Source organism: Ambystoma mexicanum, chromosome 7q, assembly GCF_040938575.1.
Source record: "Ambystoma mexicanum isolate Mex_15411 chromosome 7q, UKY_AmexF1_1, whole genome shotgun sequence".
Classification (NCBI taxonomy): Eukaryota; Metazoa; Chordata; class Amphibia; order Caudata; family Ambystomatidae; genus Ambystoma; species Ambystoma mexicanum.
In genome coordinates this window covers 79749950-79771430 of record NC_090941.1, presented here as the reverse complement: position 1 = coordinate 79771430, position 21481 = coordinate 79749950, and positions in this window count along the sequence as shown.

Genomic DNA, 21481 nt, shown 5'->3' with positions numbered 1-21481 from the left:
AGACACTTAGGGCAGAAATGGAGAGAAGTACAGAGACACTAAGGGCACAAATGGAGAGTAGCACCGAGAGCCTGAGAGTACAAATGGAGAGTAGCACCGAGAGCCTGAGAGTACAAATGGAGAGAAGCACTGAGAGCCTGAGGGGGGAACTGCATGCGACGTCCAAAGACGTATGTGCCGAACTTGCCGCAGTGCGCCGTGTGCTCACTGAGCTCTCACAAACCCTTAGGGACATGCATGGACGTGAGCAGGCAGAGACATCATCCGTTGCAAGTTCCGTCCAGGGCAGCCCCCAATGTAGATCTGGGAGGAACCTGCGCTCCACAGGCAGGGGTGCCCCTGATACCCGGAGAGGGGGCTTGCAATAGCGACTGCCCACTGACAATGAGCATCTTTGGACACTGGTGTTCGGGGGGGAGGTAGGAGGGTGGAGGGGGTGTGTTGGGCTCACTTGGGTGGCGGGTCGATAGGGTGTTTAACATGATATCACATATGCCATAAACAATGCACGATCATCCAATGAGATGTGTGGACATTGATCTTTGTGTACGAGGCCATTATAGGCGTACAGTCCATATTGTGCATGTTCCAGACACACACAGTGCCACGAGTCCCGTGTCCATGTATCAGCCACCAGGCGTGAGTGCTAGAAGCATGCATCTATGAGATGCTGACGAATGTCACGGCCCTCCTGTGCCTCGCGGACTCCTTGAGGTGCTGCCACATCCCCACCCTCATCATGACCATCTTCAAGTGCTTGCAGTTCTGCGTCAGGGGGCATGGGCACATTTCTACGTAAGCACATGTTGTGGAGCATGACACATGCCATGACCATCTTTGCAACCTTCACATGGCGGTACAGGAGTGCCCCGCCAGACCTGCTGAGGCAGCGGAAACGAGTCTTCAGTAGGCCGAATGCCTGTTCTATGACTACACGGGTACGTGAGTGGTCATGGTTGTAGTCCTCCTCATGCTGGTCCCGTGGGTTCCGGACTGGTGTGAGGAGCCATCTCTTCAGTGGATACCCGGCATCACCTGTATGTGGACAATAAAGGAATTTTGAGGAATGCCATTGCTACGTACGCACCCCCCCCCTTCCTGCCAGGTCATTGCCGCATCACATACCCCACATCATCATGCATGAAATGAGACTCACAGAGTAGCCAGGATCTGTTCCCTGCGTGTCGCTCCATGTAGCGTGGTATTGTAGAGTTCCTCAAGACCATAGAATCATGGGTTGATCCAGGGAATCGGGCACAACAATGTGTAATGATCCTGTTGGAGTCACACACCATTTGTACATTCAGAGAATGAAATTGTTTTCGGTTGCGGTACTGGGCCTCCATGGCATGTGGGACAACCAATTCCACATGGGTGCAGTCGATGGCACCAATGCAACCCGGTATGCCGGCAAGTGCATGGAATCCCACTTTTGTGTTGGTAATTTCCTGCTCCGAGCGTGGTAGAGAGATGTAGTCGTCTGCGTGCTGCAGGAGGGCATCGAGCACTTGCAATAGTGTCCGTGAGAACAGTGGCTGTGATATGCCATGCAACTGTCCGACTGTGTGCTGGTAGGTGCCTGTGGCCAGGAAGTGGAGTACAGACACCACCTTCAGTAGGGGTGGGATGGCGGTTGGGCTATCTATCATGCTGACAAGGTCAGCCTGTGTCATGTCCACAATGGCGGTTATGGTGTCCCGGTCCAAACGGTAGAGGGTGTGGATCTGCTCATCAGTGAGGTTTAACGGATGTGCTCGGAGGCGTGGGATTGCGGGCTGCCTGCGTGGTGGTAGTGGCTGTGCTGGCGGCCCTTGCTGGCCCTGCCTTGCCCTCCTCCTCCTCCTGCGTCTCCTCCGTGCGGCCGGTTGTAGTTGGTGTTCGTCTTCTTCTTGAAGTTGGAGTACTTGCAGTGCTATCAGGTCCCCCAGGGCCAACATAGCTAGTCCTGCCGGTAGCATTTCGGAGTGGGTGTGGTTGTGGGAGGAGACTGGGTGTGCAATTTATGTGTTTTCAGGCTGTATGGCCTCCACCTGTGGTGATTCATTCCACCTGTGCAAGCTGCTCTCCCCTTTGGGCGAGCACGTCCCGCACACAACGCTGCAATTCGATGAATGGCATCTTGCTATTACAATCATGTATTTGTACCCGATGGCAGTGTAACATTGGTTGATATGTTCATTCGGCTATGGTCCCATTGTTTCACATACTATCTTTGCAGTCGCGAACAGACTTGTGAAGGGTCAGTGGAACGTAGTACTCGAGTAACGGTGGACCCTCATGCAACACTGTACCGAGGTTCACCGACGGGCGGGGCGTCCCATTTGTGAGTGAAGGCAGTTGCCATTTTCACACACAGCCGCACTAGATGGATTAATTTGTGATTTCAAGCGGCCACAGATGCCTTTTCGACGTGATGTTGCAAATGAGGAATTCGAAGGGCGGCGCTTTCGGTTTTCAGCTAGCGGCGAGGAGATGCCCACAGGTCTGACTGCAAATATAACGTTCTATTGTTCAATGTCCTTGGGACAGGGGCCATGGCGAGGATGCAATGATTGATATGAATAGTTTGGGATGCGCAATAGCGAAGTGGGCGATAAGGCCGGACGTTCCCAAATACATGTTACTTCACAACACTGGAATTACGGGCTGGGGCACAGTGGATTTTGCAGGCTGCATAACGCACAGACTCAATGGAAATTTCACATGTTATGTGAGTATGGAAACAGGCGTTTTCATTACAGGATGAGGGAATGATGTATGGATGCATGGACAGATGATTTGATACAGAGTTTGCCATGTACAGGGCTTCTTGGAATCTATCCGCCTCCCCTGCGCTATGTGGTGCAGGGCTGCCATAGTGGGACCATCGTCTATCTGGCCTTGTTGAGCCCTCCCTGTCTCGACGCGCCTTCAGACACTTGTGTCTATGCACGTTACCAATCCCATCTGATGGATTCTGTTTTAACAGACGCATGCACAGGTACACTCGTTTGTGATAGTGTTTTCACCTCGATATAGATAGTTATGATTCGCAAGTGGTTTTTGGGTGGTGATGATCCTTTGGAGTGGGCTAGCATGCATATGGCTGTGGATTTGGTGTGATCATTGAAGTGAGTAATTCAAATGTAGTTCTGATGGCCATACTATTCTTTTTCATTTCATTTGGGTGACAGGTATCTCCTCCCCTTTTGCCACTGCCATCTGTATGCCACTCCTGCAGATGGATTTTACTCCCGACACCTGCTGCTTCGTGTTAATCAGTGGAGCAGCATTACGATCTTATGGGACGATCGGCAATGGGCCACATGCCCTTACGCAGTACTAGTGGCTAGGAGCAACATTTCGGCCTTTCAGCTGGACTAGTGCCTCCCTATTGGGACGGCCCTGAGGTTCTAGGCGCTTCCATGTTGCCTTTTCGTACGAGAATGCCCTGTGTACCAAGAAGGAACAGGGCGTCACACAAGAAGTAGCTGGTCATTTATTGCGGATGCAGCCCACAATGGTGAAATGTATTTTGGAGTTCATGGCCTAATGGCTGTATGGGCTTGGTGAATTTGTTGTGCATTACATTTCTATTCTGATATGAACCGTGTAGCGTTCTTCTTTGCAAGTGATGTGGCATATTCCTATTTGGGGAGCGATGTATTGTGAGGAGATCCGCATTGGGTTCCACCTTCGGAGTATAGCTGCGTGGTACTGTGCTGGGCGCGTTTGCCTACGAAGCCCAGTGAGGTCAGGGATAAGGGCTGCCAATATGACTGTTTTGATGATGTCATGCTCAGGGGCGGGGGATTAGCTTTTGTGTGACAGATGCCGGTCAGCCAGTTGGATTGGTGGAATGATGTGATTATCGGAATATGGCTGGTCACAGGTGCCTGTGTTTGCGTGCGTTTCTTGGTGGGAGACTGAGGTCATGTCCATTTGTATAGCTTCTGTATTCATGCCATCTGTGCCCTGCAGCTCCCATTGGCCCCTCTTGAGATTCATTTGTTCGTTGGCAGGCATGGATGACTAGTACATTTCACTGGTTGCATTGTGTGACTTCATTGCACCTACGGGGAGTTGTACAATGTGGCCAGGGAGCGGTGTACAGGCACTCAGTAGGGCTGTTTATGGTTGGTTCGCGATGCCGTACTTCTCACCATGGCGGAATGGTACTTTCCGCCGTGCTTGATGGCGTTAGGTGCATGTCCGCTAGGGTCAGAATTCGCGTACCGTTGCGCCATGGTGGTAATTACGGTTTGGCATGGCGCGCGCGCGCGTACTTGGTGCAGTTAGCGTTGGCGTTCACTACGGTGTCGCTAATGGCATCGTACTTTGCGGTGACGGGTCATGATCGCACCGAGCGCTATTCGATGGCGGTATTGCATTTCCGCCATCGTTTTTCGATTTCCGCCAGGGTCGTAATGAGGCCCACTGTCTTTAAAGTAGTGCTTGGTATTATCCGGAATCCTAGCATAAGCCTCTGCGACTTTAGGCTCCCAGGAACCCAGGGAAACTAAAACTACCTCAGCCTCTATCCCGCTGGGAAATGAGTCTGAGGAGAAGGATGCTCCTGTAATCTCTTCTTCCTCGTAGGAGGAGAAGGCCAGATTAGCGGAGTGGACCCCCAAAGGTCTAACCTTACACCGGGGATCCCCCTTCACATGGTCAGTTGCTCCACAAGCAAAACAAGATCCATTGGGTCTGTTTACATAGGGAGGCTTATTGTAACCAGAGTTTTGTCTCGGAGGCTGACCTCCACTACCCTGTGAGTTCTCTTGTGTCTTACCCTTATTTTTCTTTTTGTGGCCCTTATGAGAAGAAGATTTATCAGATTCTCCACCCTCCATATCTTTGGACTTTTTCCCTTCCTCCTGCTTACCAGGATGAGTTTTGTCCTTATGGGACACTCGATGTGACACCCATAAGTCTGCTGCAATGGCCAGCTTCTTAGGATCTATCTCCTTCGAATCGGCCAAATGCTGCTTAAGCTCCGGGGAAGAAGATGCAAAAATGTGTTCCAGCATGACAAGATTTATCATGCCTTCGAAGGTAGAAACCTTATAACCTTCGACCCAGCCAGTTAAGTTTTTCAAGGACTCAGTGACATAAGATACCCAAGTACCACCTTCCTTTTTCTTATACTCTCTGAAACGTTTCAAATATTGGGCCGGAGTCTTCCCAAACTTTAAAATGAGAGTTTGCTTTAACATTGCGAAATCAGCTCGCTCAGCCTTCGACATTTCCATAATGGCACTACAGCCAGAATGGGGCAGTCTGCTGAGTAACCAGGCAATCTTATCAGCATTGTCAACTTGTTGAACTTCGCATGCATACTCAAACGCATTCAGCCAGTCCATAATGTCATTCCTTTCTTCATACACACTGAGCAGATCTTTCGGAAACCGTGGATGAGAGGAAGCCCCAGACCCATGTCCAGGACCCTTGGACCCATTTGCAAACTGAAGCTTGGCCAGTTCCAACTGGTGATCCCTGTCTTTTTGTTTTTCTGCCTGTTCGATTTTTAGTTTGGCTATGCTGAATTCAAGCTCCTGCTGCCTAAACCGCAGCTCTTGCTTCTTGAATTCAAGCATAGCCTCCCCATCAGCACTGGCAGAGGAAACATTAGACATCTCGTCCTCCCTGTCCTCGTGGTCGCGATGGATCAGTGCAGCGGCAGAACCGTCGGTTCTACCAGTGAGAGCAGCCCCACCACCTTCCGCACTGTCCTCAGAAGTTATAGCGTCAAGCTGTGCTTCTTGCCACGCCACGATTCTTTGGATCATTTCCAATTTCGTGCCTTGAGAGGAAACACCTCTCTCCGCACACATCTTTTTCAATGTTTCTGATTTGGAAGCATTTAAAGTTAACAAGGTATTTGTTTCCATACTGTTAGATAGGACTATGGCCTTTTTAAAGTTATACTACAACAATTCACTACGTGTCCTGGTTGGAATAACCTGAAATGCCTTAGTTCGTGCGCAACACTGGATACCTTCAGTCGTATCCCACCGCTGTACACCAATTTGTTAAGACGGATTTCTGAACTCTGTCCTGGTGGCGCAGAAGTTCAGAAGGCCAACCTAATTACTTGGAACGTGGTAACCTCTGGACGAGCCAGACCAATCAAGGTAGCGATCACGGCGGTCAAGACTAGGTCTCAAGAGGGGTGAGGGTGACTGAAAGCCCGCAATGAGCACACAAAGCAAGATCACTTACAAACTACTCCAAACAGTTGTTATATTAAAAATATATACACACATTTATTCCAAGGCCTTTAAAACAATGACCGTAGCGAGAAAATCACAATATAACGATAGTAAACCAACACATACCATATCAACACAATATATATAGAAATACGACAGTCTCAAGCGTTAGATGCACGAAATGGGTAGTCCACCTAAAAGGGAAGGAAGACAGGCAGTGCGAAATAATGCTTAGACCCAGTTCGCCTTCAGAGGCACCTAACTAGATGGAAGTCCGAGCCCTGCGAAGAGTGGAGCCTTGTGCTCAAAAGTACCTGCACACGCTGGTGCCAACGGGCAAAAGGAGAAGCTCTTCGAGGGAAATCAGGCAGTTCAGTTTAGTGCACAAAAGAAGAAGAACAAGTTCCGCGACTCAAGCGCAGCCTCCACAGTGGGCAGAAGCAGAGCGCGAGTACGGAAAAGGGTGCTGTTTGACACAGCGGGGAAAAGCAGTGGGCTCCTGCAGGAGGGCTACCAGATCCTAGCTATTCTACTCACCGGTCCCCGATGCAAGCAGACCCAGGCTTCTCCGCGTCAGTTTCAGCAGCTGGCAGGTTCAGAAGAGCAGGGAATGCCTCGTCGTCGTGTTGAGTAAAAAGACGTCCCAATCGAAGAAACCCGCACAGTTTGTTACCACAGCAGGGCAACGGAGCGGCCGTGTGTATCTGAGCCAAATGTACACTACTCACTTCAGACTTGGGAACGCCAAGTGTACGAAGCGTGTGAGAGTGACAAGGACTCGAAATACTACACAACCTGGCGGCGGTTACAGAGCAAGACTCCCGTGTAAGCTGGTCAGTCTACTGGATGGCCCAGAGACGCTTCCGAAGGCTTACTGGCAGGAGATGGTGAAGATGCCGAGAATAGCTGTTCCCGCTATTCCAAGGGTCGAAGTACCAGTACAGGCCTTCTGGTTCGATCAAAGGTGAAAAGGGTTTCACAAGGCGACAGCAGTGCAGAGGAGAAGTCCTTCAGCGGGTCACCAGCGATTCCTCGGTCCAGCCTCGTGGTTGCAGGATACTTGGCTCCTGTATTCCTTCGTTCGTGAGAACTCAGGAGATCGACATGGTAGTGGTGTTTCCAGCCCCCTCTTATCCACGGTTCCCTTCGCGCCAAAACGGAGGGGACCCAATGGGAGATCCGCTCATCAACACTTACACCATTCGTGGACCAATCACGGACCACTGTGGTCCCAGGCATTCACACCACCCTAGACTCTCTGGCACCCAGGATGTGTATTGGGACCAGACATCCCAGCACACATCCTGGAGGCACACAAAAGACATGTAGAAGCCCGCGAAAGCATCTGTGTTTCGCGGGAAAGTACATGCCCAAATAAGGAAGGCCCCGGGTCGGCTTGACCTGGGGAAGGTGAAGGGAGCAAGACGGTCAGCGGACAGGACAAAGGAGCTTCGTGGTCTGGCCATTTTGGGAGCCAGGCCACCATTTTGGGTTAAGCGCGAGAAACGCACTTAGAAAGCCAAAAGGAGCTCAAAACACAAGAAACGATCGCTGCCACCATTCCCGTCCCTGAATCACTTGCACCGATCAGATACAATCCTAAACGAGTATCTAGGGCCTGTAGAAGGCTAGAGACCCAAGAGAGCTGTAACTTAGCTTACAGTGCCCTCTTGTGTCATGTTGCACGAAAGTCGCAACATGATAAAAGAAACTACGGGAAACAGCGTTCCCCGGTACTGACTGTCTTAAGGGCATGTCAGTTTCCCCGTAAGAAAGGAGTGAAAGCCCAGAGGAGTGCGGCAGAAGGCTGCACTTCTCTGGCAAAGTCAAGAACAAGGTGAAAAACAACAGCAAAAAAGTTTAGGGGTTGCCACATGGAAGGAAAATTACCTACAATTACGAAATCTTTCCTAACACTCGCCCCTCCCAGACTATGGACAGGGGGAACTAATCCACCCCTGGATGAGTCTCTGGTTCAGGTCGGTTAAACATTCTGGACAACCCATCAGCATTGCTATGTTGGACACCTGGCCTATGCTCAATAGTGAAGTCGAAGCCTTGTAGATTTATGGACCACCTAAGCAACTTTGGATTCTCCCCCTTCATGTTCATTAGCCACTTTAAGGGCTTATGGTCAGTTTGCACAGTGAAGTGGGTCCCATAGAGGTAGGGCCCCAGCTTCCTTAGGGCCCACACAACAGAGAAACATTCTTTCTCTACTGTGGACCATCTGAGCTCTCTGTCCTTAAGCTGGCGGCTAATAAAACCAATAGGGTGTTCCTTACCCTTCTCATCTACTTGTGATAGTACAGCTCCTATCCCAGTGTCAGAGGCGTCCGTCTGCACGATAAAAAGTCTTTGATAATCAGGGGCCCTGAGGACAGGGGCCTGGCACAAGGAGTCTTTTAAGCCATTGAAGGCCTTCTCACACTCGTCGGTCCAAGTTACCTTCTTGGGTTTCTTCGGAGTTGTGAGGGCAGTCAGAGGGGCAGCTATGGTGCCATAGTCTGACACAAAATTGCGGTAATACCCCGTGAGTCCTAAGAAGGCTCTCACTTGGGTTTGCGTAGTGGGGGTAGGCCAGTCTTGTACTGCTTGTACTTTACTGGGAAGAGGCTGTATCCTCCCTCCACCTACTTCATGTCCAAGGTAAACCACTGAGCCTTGTCCAATCTGGCATTTACTAGCCTTTATGGTCAAGTGTGCTTTCTGAAGAGCCTGGAGCACAATCCCGAGGTGTTTCACATGGTCTTCCCAGGTGGCACTGAAAACTGCTATATCGTCCAGATATGCAAGACAGAATTCGTCCAACCCATTCAACACATGATTCACAAGCCTCTGGAAAGTGGCAGGTGCATTCTTCAACCCGAACGGCATTACCCGGAATTGGTAAAGGCCGTCTGGAGTAGAAAATGCTGTCTTCTCCTTGGCATGCTCTGCTAAAGCTATTTGCCAATAGCCAGCAGTGAGGTCAAACGTGCTGAGGTACTTGGAGGCACCCAAAGTATCCACCAGCTCATCTCTTCGAGGCAAGAGGTGTGCATCTGTCTTGGTGACAGCATTCAGCGCAATGTAATCCACACAGAACCTCAATTCAGAAGTGCCTGCCTTTGGAACCAAAACCACAGGGCTGGACCAAGGACTACTAGAGGGTTCAATCAGCCCAAGGTCTAACATCTTGTTGACCTCAGTCTTAATATAAGACCGTACTTTGTCTGACATCCTGTATCCCCTACTTTTGGTAGGTACACTGTCTCCTGTGTCAATGTTATGTTTGCACCAAGGTGTCAAACCAGGCGACTGTGAAAACAGGGGGGAAAACTGCCTAAGCAAACTTTTCACCTCAGCCTGCTGATCAGAAGTCAGGTGAGGGGCCACTCGGACACCCTCAAAGGAGCTATCTGAAGGACCGCTTTGGAACAGGTCGGGGAGAGGTTCAGACTCCTCTTCCTCAACATCTGAAGCCAGTAGCAGTGCTGCGATTTCGACTCTTGGGACGAAAGCCTTCAGCCTATTCACGTGAAACACTTTTGGAGCCTGTCCAGGCCTTCCAAGGTCCACTAAATAGTTAACCTCACCCAGGGGCTCCACCACTGTGTAAGGGCCTGACCATTTGTCCTGTAAAGCTCGAGGCCTTATGGGATTCATGATCAGGACTTGCTGACCAGGTGTAAAGTTGATGAGGGAAGCTTTCTGGTCGTACCAATGTTTCACCAGCGCTTGTCCTGCCTTCAATTTATCACTAGCCAAGCCCATCAGAAGTACCATCCGTTTTCTGAGCCCTAGCACATAATCAACTACGTTGGTAGTAACAGGGGGAGTGGGCATCTCCCATCCCTCTTTGACGATGGCTAAGGGTCCCCGTACGGGATGACCGAACAGAAGTTCGAAGGGGCTGAAGCCAACACCCTCCTGTGGTACCTCTCGGTAGGCAAACAGTAAGCATGGTAAAAGAAGATCCCATTTTCTTCTCTGAGGTTCCTCCAGAGCCCCAATCATGCTCTTTAACGTTCTGTTGAAACGTTCCACCAGACCATTGGTCTGGGGGTGGTATGCAGAAGAGAACTTGTATGTGACCCCACATTCTTTCCACATAGCCTGCATATACTTCGACATAAAGTTGCTGCCAGGATCCGACACAACTTCTTTAATGAAGCCAACCCTAGTAAATATGCCATGTAAAGCTTTTGCAACTGACTTGGCAGTCACAGTTTTCAATGGGATGGCCTCAGGATATCTGGTAGCATGGTCGACCAGCACCAGGATAAACCTATTGCCTGAGGATGTTTGCGGGTCAAGGCGACCAACGATGTCGATCCCTACATTTTCAAATGGTACCCCCACAACTGGGAGCGGTATCAACGGAGCTTGGATTGTCGCGCCAACCTTACCAGACAACTGGCAGGAGGCACAACTCCTGCAGTGACTTTCTACTTGCACCCCCATCTTGGGCCAGTAGAAGTTCATGGATAACCTTTGCTTGGTCCTCTTCATACCAAGGTGACCAGCAAGGGGAACTTCATGCGCCAACTGCAGGAGGAAGGGCCTAACAGCAAGGGGAACCACCAACCTCCTATGGTCTCCTTCTGTAGACTCTGTGAGCTCACTATACAGGAGTCCACCTTCCCAATAAATCCTATGCGTCCCATGAGGTTCACCATCAAGCTGGGAGCAGGCCTGTCTCCTTAGGCCTTCCAGAGATGGGCACTCACGTTGGCCTTTACTGAATTCGTCCCTATCAGGACCTCCTTCAACTAACAAGTCTTTTAGTTCAGGATGATCGTTGGGGTCAAATACTTCAGGCATCGCCACCTCCTCGTCAGGCCCGGGCGATTGACCAACTTCCTCCACCGCAGTGGTAGGCGAGCTCGGGGGAATATTCTCTTTCCCTCGTCTTGACTTGTCGACTCCTTTCGCCTTGGGTTTCCCCTTCGGCTGGGGCGGCGTATTGGTTTTGGCCAATGCTGCCCGTGCTTGAGACCGTGTGTAGGGTCTTTCGGCAGTGTCTCCTACGAGCCCTAAAGCTCTGAGATCATTACCTAACAAGACCTTCCCCGGGACGTTTCTCTGAATGCTCACTGGAATCCTGACTGCTGTACCATTTAAAGTAAGATTTACAGGTATTACTGGGAACATACGGAGTGGGCCGTCAGCCAACATAGTGGGCATCAGAGTAGCTCTGGCAACTTCCTCTGAGTCTACCAAGGTAGAATCCACTACAGTGCGACTGCACCCACTATCCCTAAGAGCTGGAGTATCTACTCCATTGATCAGCTCACTGGCCCTCATTACGACCCTGGCGGAAAGTAACTGACCTGACCGCCATAGCGTAAATAGCGTTTCCGCCATTGCACGATGGAGTAAAGTGCGGCTAATTCCGACCCATCGGGCACGAGCACTACGCCATGGCGGAAGTGCAAAGTCCGCGATGGCGGAAATGTCCCCAAAACGCCCCTCACCGCCGTCGTACGGCGCCCTAGGTGAAATTCCGCCACCCATCATAGCGGTCACCGTAATGAGCGGCAATCGGAAAATACGGTGACCATAAATATACGGAAACGGAAGTAAAAACATGGTCCCGGAATGGGAAACAGCACGCCGTACACCTATAAAATCAGAATTCCCACACAACCATTAAAAATACTACCCTGAGACACATTCCAACCCGTCATCCACCCTAGTGAAAACAATAAAAATGGGAAAAGTAGCGAAAAAAGCGTGCGACCGCAAGCGGCAGGTCCACTTCTCCCGTGAGGAACTCACCGTGCTCACAGCGACCCTCCAGGAGAATGCTGCCGTCTTCTTCTCGACGCAAATGACCAGGACGGCACTTGCGAACAAGAAGGCCATATAGGCCCTGGTGGCACAGCGGGTAAGTGCGGTGGGGACCGCACCCCGCAACCCACAGCAATGCAGAAAGCGATGGGACGACTTGCGGATACGTGTACGGAGCATACTATCCGCCAACCGTAACATTGCCACAGCTACCGGGGGAGGATCGGAATCACCCATCAAGTTGACCCCCTGGGAAGAAATCTGTACCTCCACCATTGGAATGGAGAGTATAGAGGGAGTCGGAGGGATGGAGAAAGGAGTGCAGACATCCGAAGAATCAGGTAGGTGGCCCAAATAAAACAATGCTAAATCCACAATGTCCAATCATGTGAAGTACCATGTGTCCACATAGTGCAACAGAAACACATGGCCAGGAGAACGTCCACATACATTGGCCTGATAGCGCACTTTAAAACTCACATTAAATACATAAATAATTAAAAATCCTAAAAACACCCTCTACACGTGCAGCAGGCACACCCTAACTGCAGGCTGCAAAACAACTGCATCCTCAATCCACACAAAAATGAAACCACCTCCAAGGCCCTGACCCAAATCACCCTCAGGTACCACCCCAATGCATGTGATACATTGCCATTCCAATTTCCACAGACCCATTAATAACGCTCGCCCTCCTTTACTCCACCACAGGGTCCGATTCAAACGACGAGCTCCAGGACACCCCTACCAGCACACCTGCAAAGAGGGCCAAGACCAACGGCCAAAGACCCTCCACCTCAGCTGCACGGATCAAGACACGGCAGCAGCACAAATCAAGTGGCAGCACACAGGAGGGGACTTCAACAGGCACCCCAGCAGCCAGCATGCCCACAACAGCACCACCACAGGTCCCCCCAATGGATGCCACAGAAGGCACTGCTTCTGGTGGCAGCAGCACCATAGGTGACACTGCATTAATGGCAGCATGCTCCGACACAGAAAACGGTGATGTCGATGTAGGATCCATCCATGACCTGTCTCAATCCCCCTGTTTGATTCATCCCGTACACCATGAGGATACCACGCAGGGGCACCCACAAGACGACGACTGGCCATCCCCCACAAGCCCTGTGGCAAGGCAACATGAGGTGATCAGCCCCTCTGTGACACCACCGCAAATGGCCATGGCACAGCAGAGGCAACAGTCCCTCGACCAGGTGATCGTGCAACAGCAGCAACTGGCCACGCTCCTCAAGGACCATGCTGATGAATGTGGGGGTACTAAGGCAGCCATAGAAACATCAACTGAGACACTTAGGGCAAAAATGGAGAGAAGTACAGAGACACTAAGGGCACAAATGGAGAGAAGCACCGAGAGCCTGAGAGTACAAATGGAGAGAAGCACCGAGAGCCTGAGAGTACAAATGGAGAGAAGCACCGAGAGCCTGAGGGGGGAACTGCATGCGACGTCCAAAGACGTATGTGCTGAACTTGCCGCTGTGCGCCGTGTGCTCACTGAGCTCTCACAAACCCTTAGGGACATGCATGGACGTGAGCAGGCAGAGACATCATCCGTTGCAAGTTCCGTCCAGGGCAGCCCCCAACGTAGATCTGGGAGGAACCTGCGCTCCACAGGCAGGGGTGCCCCTGATACCCGGAGAGGGGGCTTGCAATAGCGTCTGCCCACTGACAATGAGCATCTTTGGACACTGGTGTTCGGGGGGGAGGTAGGAGGGTGGAGGGGGTGTGTTGGGCTCACTTGGGTGGCGGGTCGATGGGGTGTGTAACATAATTTCACATATGCTATAAACATTGCACAATCATCCAATGAGATGTGTGGACATTGATCTTTGTGTACGAGGCCTTTATAGTCGTACAGTCCATATTGTGCATGTTCCAGACACACACAGTGCCACAAGTCCCGTGTCCATGTATCAGCCACCAGGCGTGAGTGCTAGAAGCATGAATCAATGAGAATCTGACGAATTTCACGGCCCTCCTGTGCCTCGCGGACTCCTTGAGGTGCTGCCACATCCCCACCCTCATCATGACCATCTTCAGGTGCTTGCAGTTCTGCGTCAGGGGGCATGGGCACATTTCTACGTACGCACATGTTGTGTAGCATGACACATGCCATGACCATCTTTGCAACCTTCTCATGGCGGTACAGGAGTGCCCCGCCAGACCTGCTGAGGCAGCGGAAACGAGTCTTCAGTAGGCCGAATGCCTGTTCTATGACTACACGGGTACGTGAGTGGGCATGGTTGTAGTCCTCCTCATGCTGGTTCTGTGGGTTCTGGAGTGGTGTAAGGAGCCATCTCTTCAGTGGATACCCGGCATCACCTGTATGTGGACAATAAAGGATGTTTGTGGAATGACATTGCTACGTACGCACCCCCCCCCCTTCCTGCCAGGTCATTGCCGCATCACATACCCCACATTATCATGCATGAAATGAGACTCACCGAGTAGCCAGGATCTGTTCCCTGCGTGTCGCTCCATGTAGCGTGGTATTGTAGAGTTCCTCAAGACCATAGAATCATGGGTTGATCCAGGAAATCGGGCACAACAATGTGTAATGATCCTGTTGGAGTCACACACCATTTGTACATTAAGAGAATGATATTGTTTTCGGTTGCGGTACTGGGCCTCCATGGCATGTGGGACAACCAATTCCACATGGGTGCAGTCGATGGCACCAATGCAACCCGGTATGCCGGCAAGTGCATGGAATCCCACTTTTGTGTTCGTAATTTCCTGCTCCGAGCGTGGTAGAGAGATGTAGTCGTCTGCGTGCTTCAGGAGGGCATCGAGCACTTGCAATAGTGTCCGTGACAACAGTGGCTGTGAAATGCCATGCAACTGTCCGACTGTGTGCTGGTAGGTGCCTGTGGCCAGGAAGTGGAGTACAGACACCACCTTCAGTAGGGGTGGGATGGCGGTTGGGCTATCTATCATGCTGACAAGGTCAGCGTGTGTCATGTCCACAATGGCGGTTATGGTGTCCCGGTCCAAACGGTAGAGGGTGTGGATCTGCTCATCAGTGAGGTTGAACGGATGTGCTCGGAGGCGTGGGATTGCGGGCTGCCTGCGTGGTGGTAGTGGCTGTGCTGGTGGGCCTTGCTGGCCCTGCCTTGCCCTCCTCCTCCTCCTGCGTCTCCTCTGTGCGGCCGATTGTTGTAGTAGTTGGTGTTCGTCTTCTTCTTGAAGTTGGAGTACTTGCAGTGCTATCAGGTCCCCCAGGGCCAACATCGCTAGTCCTGCCGGTAGCATTTTGGAGTGGGTGTGGTTGTGGGAGGGGGTTGGGTGTGCAATTTATGAGTTTTCAGGCTGTATAGCCTCCACCTGTGGTGATTCATTCCACCTGTGCCAGCTGCAATCCCCTTTGGGCGAGCACTGTACCGAGGTTCACCGACGGGCGGGGCGTCCCATTTGTGAGTGAAGCCAGTTGCCATTTTCACACACTGCCGCACTACATGGATGATTTTGTGATTTCAAGCGGTCACAGATGCTTTTTCGACGTGATGTTGCAAATGAGGAATTCGAAGGACAGCGCTTTCGGTTTTCAGCTAGCGGCGAGGAGACGCCCACAGGTCTGACTGCAAATATAACGTTCTATTGTTTAATGTCCTTGGGACAGGGGCCATGGCGAGAATGCAATGATTGATATGAATAGTATGGGATGCGCAATAGCGTAGTGGATGATAAGGCAGGGCGTTCCCAAATACATGTCACTTCACAACACTGGAATTCCGGGCTGGAGCACAGTGGATTTTGCAGACTGCATTACGCACAGACTCAATGGAAATTTCACATGTTATGTGAGTAAATAATCAGGCGTTTTCATACTGGGATGAGGGAATGATGTATGGATGCATGGACAGATGATTTAATGGAGAGTTTGCCATGTACAGGGCTTTTTGGAATCTATCCACTTCCCCTGCGCTATGTGATGCAGGGCTGCCATAGTGGGACCATCGTCTATCTGCCCTTGTTGAACCCTCCCTGTCTCGACGCGCCTTCAAACACTTGTGTCTATGCACGTTACTAATCCCATCTAATGGATTCTGTTTTAACAGACGCATGCACACAAACACTCGTTTGTAATAGTGTTTTCACCTCGATTTATATAGTTATGATTCTCAAGTGATTTTTGGGTGGGAATAATCCTTTTGAGTGGGCTAGCATGCATATGGCTGTGGATTTAGTGTGATCATTGAAGTGAGTAATTCAAATGAAGTTCTGATGCCCATACTATTCTTTTTCATTTCATTTGGGTGACAGGTATCTCCTCCCCTTTTGCCGCTGCCATCTGTATGCCACTCCTGCAGATGGCTTTTACTCCCGACACCTGCTGCTTCGTTTTAATCAGTGGAGCACCATTACGATCTTATGGGACGATCGCCAATGGGCCACATGCCCTTACGCAGTACTAGTGGCTAGGAGCAACATATCGACCTTTCAGCTGGACTAGTGCCTACCTAATGGGACGGCCCTGCGGTTCTAGGCGCTTCCATGTTGCCTTTTTGGACGTGAATGTAGTCCCTGTGTACCATGAAGGAACAGGGCGTCACACAAGAAGAAGCTGGTCATTTATTGCAGATGCAGCCCACAATAATGAAATATATTTTGGAGTTCATGACCTAATAGCTGTATGGGCTTGGTGATTTTGTTGTGCATTAAATTTTGATTATGATATTGACCGTGTAGCGTTATTCTTTGCAAGTAATGTAGCATATTCCTATTTGTGGAGCGATGTATTGTGAGAAGATCTGCATTGGGTTCCGGCTTCTGAGTATAGTTGCGTGGTACTGTACTTGGCGCGTTTGCCTACGAAGCCCAGTGAGGTCAGGGATAGGGGCTGCCATTATGACTGTTTTAATGATGTCATGCTCAGGGGCGGGGGATTAGCTTTTGTGTAACAGATGCCGGTCAGCCAGGTGGATTGGTGGAATGATGTGATTATCAGAATATGGCTGGTCACAGGTGCCTGTGTTTGCGTGCGTTTCTTGGAGGGAGACTGAGGTCATGTCCATTGGAATAGCTTCTGTATTCGTGCCATCTGTGCCCTGCAGCTCCCATTGGCCCCTCTTGAGATGAGCCTGGCTGCTCAGTCACTCTGCCAACTTGTGTGGTACATGCTTATGCTGATGGTTGGTATGTTTACTGGCAGGAGTACAGGGCTGGTGCAGTCTCACTCAGGATACTGCTTTGAATGTTGCCTTACACTGGTGTCAAGCGATGGGGGGCCTGTTTTTGTTTGTCTCATATTTCAGTTCATGTTGCTGGACTTGAACCTTCACATGCCTGTGCTGCATCAGTACGGCAATGGTGCCATGGCAAATATGGATGGCCACTCACAAGGCACTTGGAGCCCCTAGATTCATTTGTTCGTTGGCATGCATGGGTGACTTGTACATTTCACTGGTTGCATTGTGACTTCATTGCACCTACGAGGAGTTGTGCAATGTGGCCAGGGAGTGGTGTACAGGCACTCAGTAGGGCCTTTTATGGTTGGTTCGCGATGCCGTACTTCTCACCATGGCGGAATGGTACTTTCCGCCATGCTTGATGGCGTTAGGTATATGTCCGCTAGGGTCAGAATTCGCGTACCGTTGCGCCATGGTGGTAATTACGGTTTCGCATGGCGCGCGTGCGTGTACTTGGTGCAGTTAGCGTTGGCGTTCACTACGGTGTCGCTAATGGCATCGTACTTTACGGTGACGGGTCATAATCGCACCGAGCGCTAATCGATGGCGGTATTGCATTTCCGCCATCGTTTTTCGATTTCCGCCAGGGTCGTAATGAGGGCCACTGTCTTTAAAGTAGTGCTTGGTATTATCCGGAATCCTAGCATAAGCCTCTGCGACTTTAGGCTCCCAGGAACCCAGGGAAACTAAAACTACCTCAGCCTCTATCCCGCTGGGAAATGAGTCTGAGGAGAAGGATGCTCCTGTAATCTCTTCTTCCTCGTAGGAGGAGAAGGCCAGATTAGCGGAGTGGACCCCCAAAGGTCTAACCTTACACCGGGGATCTCCCTTCACATGGTCAGTTGCTCCACAAGCAAAACAAGATCCATTGGGTCTGTTTACATAGGGAGGCTTATTGTAACCAGAGTTTTGTCTCGGAGGCTGACCTCCACTACCCTGTGAGTTCTCTTGTGTCTTACCCTTATTTTTCTTTTTGTGGCCCTTATGAGAAGAAGATTTATCAGATTCTCCACCCTCCATATCTTTGGACTTTTTCCCTTCCTCCTGCTTACCAGGATGAGTTTTGTCCTTATGGGACACTCGATGTGACACCCATAAGTCTGCTGAAATGGCCAGCTTCTTAGGATCTATCTCCTTCGAATCGGCCAAATGCTGCTTAAGCTCCGGGGAAGAAGATGCAAAAATGTGTTCCAGCATGACAAGATTTATCATGCCTTCGAAGGTAGAAACCTTATAACCTTCGACCCAGCCAGTTAAGTTTTTCAAGGACTCAGTGACATAAGATACCCAAGTACCACCTTCCTTTTTCTTATACTCTCTGAAACGTTTCAAATATTGGGCCGGAGTCTTCCCAAACTTTAAAATGAGAGTTTGCTTTAACATTGCGAACTCAGCTCGCTCAGCCTTCGACATTTCCATAATGGCACTACAGCCAGAATGGGGCAGTCTGCTGAGTAACCAGGCAATCTTATCAGCATTGTCAACTTGTTGAACTCCGCATGCATACTCAAACGCATCCAGCCAGTCCATAATGTCATTCCTTTCTTCATACACACTGAGCAGATCTTTCGGAAACCGTGGATGAGAGGAAGCCCCAGACCCATGTCCAGGACCCTTGGACCCATTTGCAAACTGAAGCTTGGCCAGTTCCAACTGGTGATCCCTGTCTTTTTGTTTTTCTGCCTGTTCGATTTTTAGTTTGGCTATGCTGAATTCAAGCTCCTGCTGCCTAAACCGCAGCTCTTGCTTCTTGAATTCAAGCATAGCCTCCCCATCAGCACTGGCAGAGGAAACATTAGACATCTCGTCCTCCCTGTCCTCGTGGTCGCGATGGATCAGTGCAGCGGCAGAACCGTCGGTTCTACCAGTGAGAGCAGCCCCACCACCTTCCGCACTGTCCTCAGAAGTTATAGCGTCAAGCTGTGCTTCTTGCCACGCCACGATTCTTTGGATCATTTCCAATTTCGTGCCTTGAGAGGAAACACCTCTCTCCGCACACATCTTTTTCAATGTTTCTGATTTGGAAGCATTTAAAGTTAACAAGGTATTTGTTTCCATACTGTTAGATAGGACTATGGCCTTTTTAAAGTTATACTACAACAATTCACTACGTGTCCTGGTTGGAATAACCTGAAATGCCTTAGTTTGTGCGCAACACTGGATACCTTCAGTCGTATCCCACCGCTGTACACCAATTTGTTAAGACGGATTTCTGAACTCTGTCCTGGTGGCGCAGAAGTTCAGAAGGCCAACCTAATTACTTGGAACAGGGTAACCTCTGGACGAGCCAGACCAATCAAGGTAGCGATCGCGGCGGTCAAGACTAGGTCTCAAGAGGGGTGAGGGTGACTGAAAGCCCGCAATGAGCACACAAAGCAAGATCACTTACAAACTACTCCAAACAGTTGTTATATTAAAAATATATACACATTTATTCCAAGGCCTTTAAAACAATGACCGTAGCGAGAAAATCACAATATAACGATAGTAAACCAACACATACCATATCAACACAATATATATAGAAATACGACAGTCTCAAGCGTTAGATGCACGAAATGGGTAGTCCACCTAAAAGGGAAGGAAGACAGGCAGTGCGAAATAATGCTTAGACCCAGTTCGCCTTCAGAGGCACCTAACTAGATGGAAGTCCGAGCCCTGCGAAGAGTGGAGCCTTGTGCTCAAAAGTACCTGCACACGCTGGTGCCAACGGGCAAAAGGAGAAGCTCTTCGAGGGAAATCAGGCAGTTCAGTTTAGTGCACAAAAGAAGAAGAACAAGTTCCGCGACTCAAGCGCAGCCTCCACAGTGGGCAGAAGCAGAGCGCGAGTACGGAAAAGGGTGCTGATTGACACAGCGGGGAAAAGCAGTGAGCTCCTGCAGGAGGGCGACCAGATCCTAGCTATGCTACTCACCGGTCCCCGATGCAAGCACACCCAGGCTTCTCTGCGTCAGTTTCAGCAGCTGGCAGGTTCAGAAGAGCAGGGAATGCCTTGTCGTCGTGTTGAGTAAAAAGACGTCCCAATCGAAGAAACCCGCACAGTTTGTTACCACAGCAGGACAACGGAGCGGCCGTGTGTATCTGAGCCAAATGTACACTACTCACTTCAGACTTGGGAACGCCAAGTGTACGAAGCGTGTGAGAGTGACATGGACTCGAAATACTACACAACCTGGCGGCGGTTACAGAGCAAGACTCCCGTGTAAGCTGGTCAGTCTACTGGATGGCCCAGAGACGCTTCCGAAGGCTTACTGGCAGGAGATGGTGAAGAAGCCGAGAATAGCTGTTCCTGCTATTCCAAGGGTCGAAGTACCCGTACAGGCCTTCTGGTTCGATCAAAGGTGAAAAGGGTTTCACAAGGCGACAGCAGTGCAGAGGAGAAGTCCTTCAGCGGGTCACCAGCGATTCCTCGGTCCAGCCTCGTGGTTGCAGGATACTTGGCTCCTGTATTCCTTCGTTCGTGAGAACTCAGGAGATCGACATGGTAGTGGTGTTTCCAGCCCCCTCTTATCCACGGTTCCCTTCGCGCCAAAACGGAGGGGACCCAATGGGAGATCCGCTCATCAACACTTACACCATTCGTGGACCAATCACGGACCACGGTGGTCCCAGGCATTCACACCACCCTAGACTCTCTGGCACCCAGGATGTGTATTGGGACCAGACATCCCAGCCCACATCCTGGAGGCACACAAAAGACATGTAGAAGCCTGCGAAAGCATCCGTGTTTCGCGGGAAAGTACATGCCCAAATAAGGAAGGCCCCGGGTCGGCTCGACCTGGGGAAGGTGAAGGGAGCAAGACGGTCAGCGGACAGGACAAAGGAGCCTCGTGGTCTGGCCATTTTGGGAGCCAGGCCACCATTTTGGGTTAAGCGCGAGAAACGCGCTTAGAACGCCAAAAGGAGCTCAAAACACAAGAAACGATCGCTGCCACCATTCCCGTCCCTGAATCACTTGCACCGATCAGATACAATCCTAAACGAGTATCTAGGGCCTGTAGAAGGCTAGAGACCCAAGAGAGCTGTAACTTAGCTTACAGTGCCCTCTTGTGTCATGTTGCACGAAAGCCGCAACATGATAAAAGAAACTACGGGAAACAGCGTTCCCCGGTACTGACTGTCTTAAGGGCATGTCAGTTTCCCCGTAAGAAAGGAGCGAAAGCCCAGAGGAGTGCGGCAGAAGGCTGCACTTCTCTGGCACAGTCAAGAACAAGGTAAAAAACAACAGCAAAAAAGTTTAGGGGTTGCCACATGGAAAGAAAATTACCTACAATTACGAAATCTTTCCTAACAATGTGCAATGAC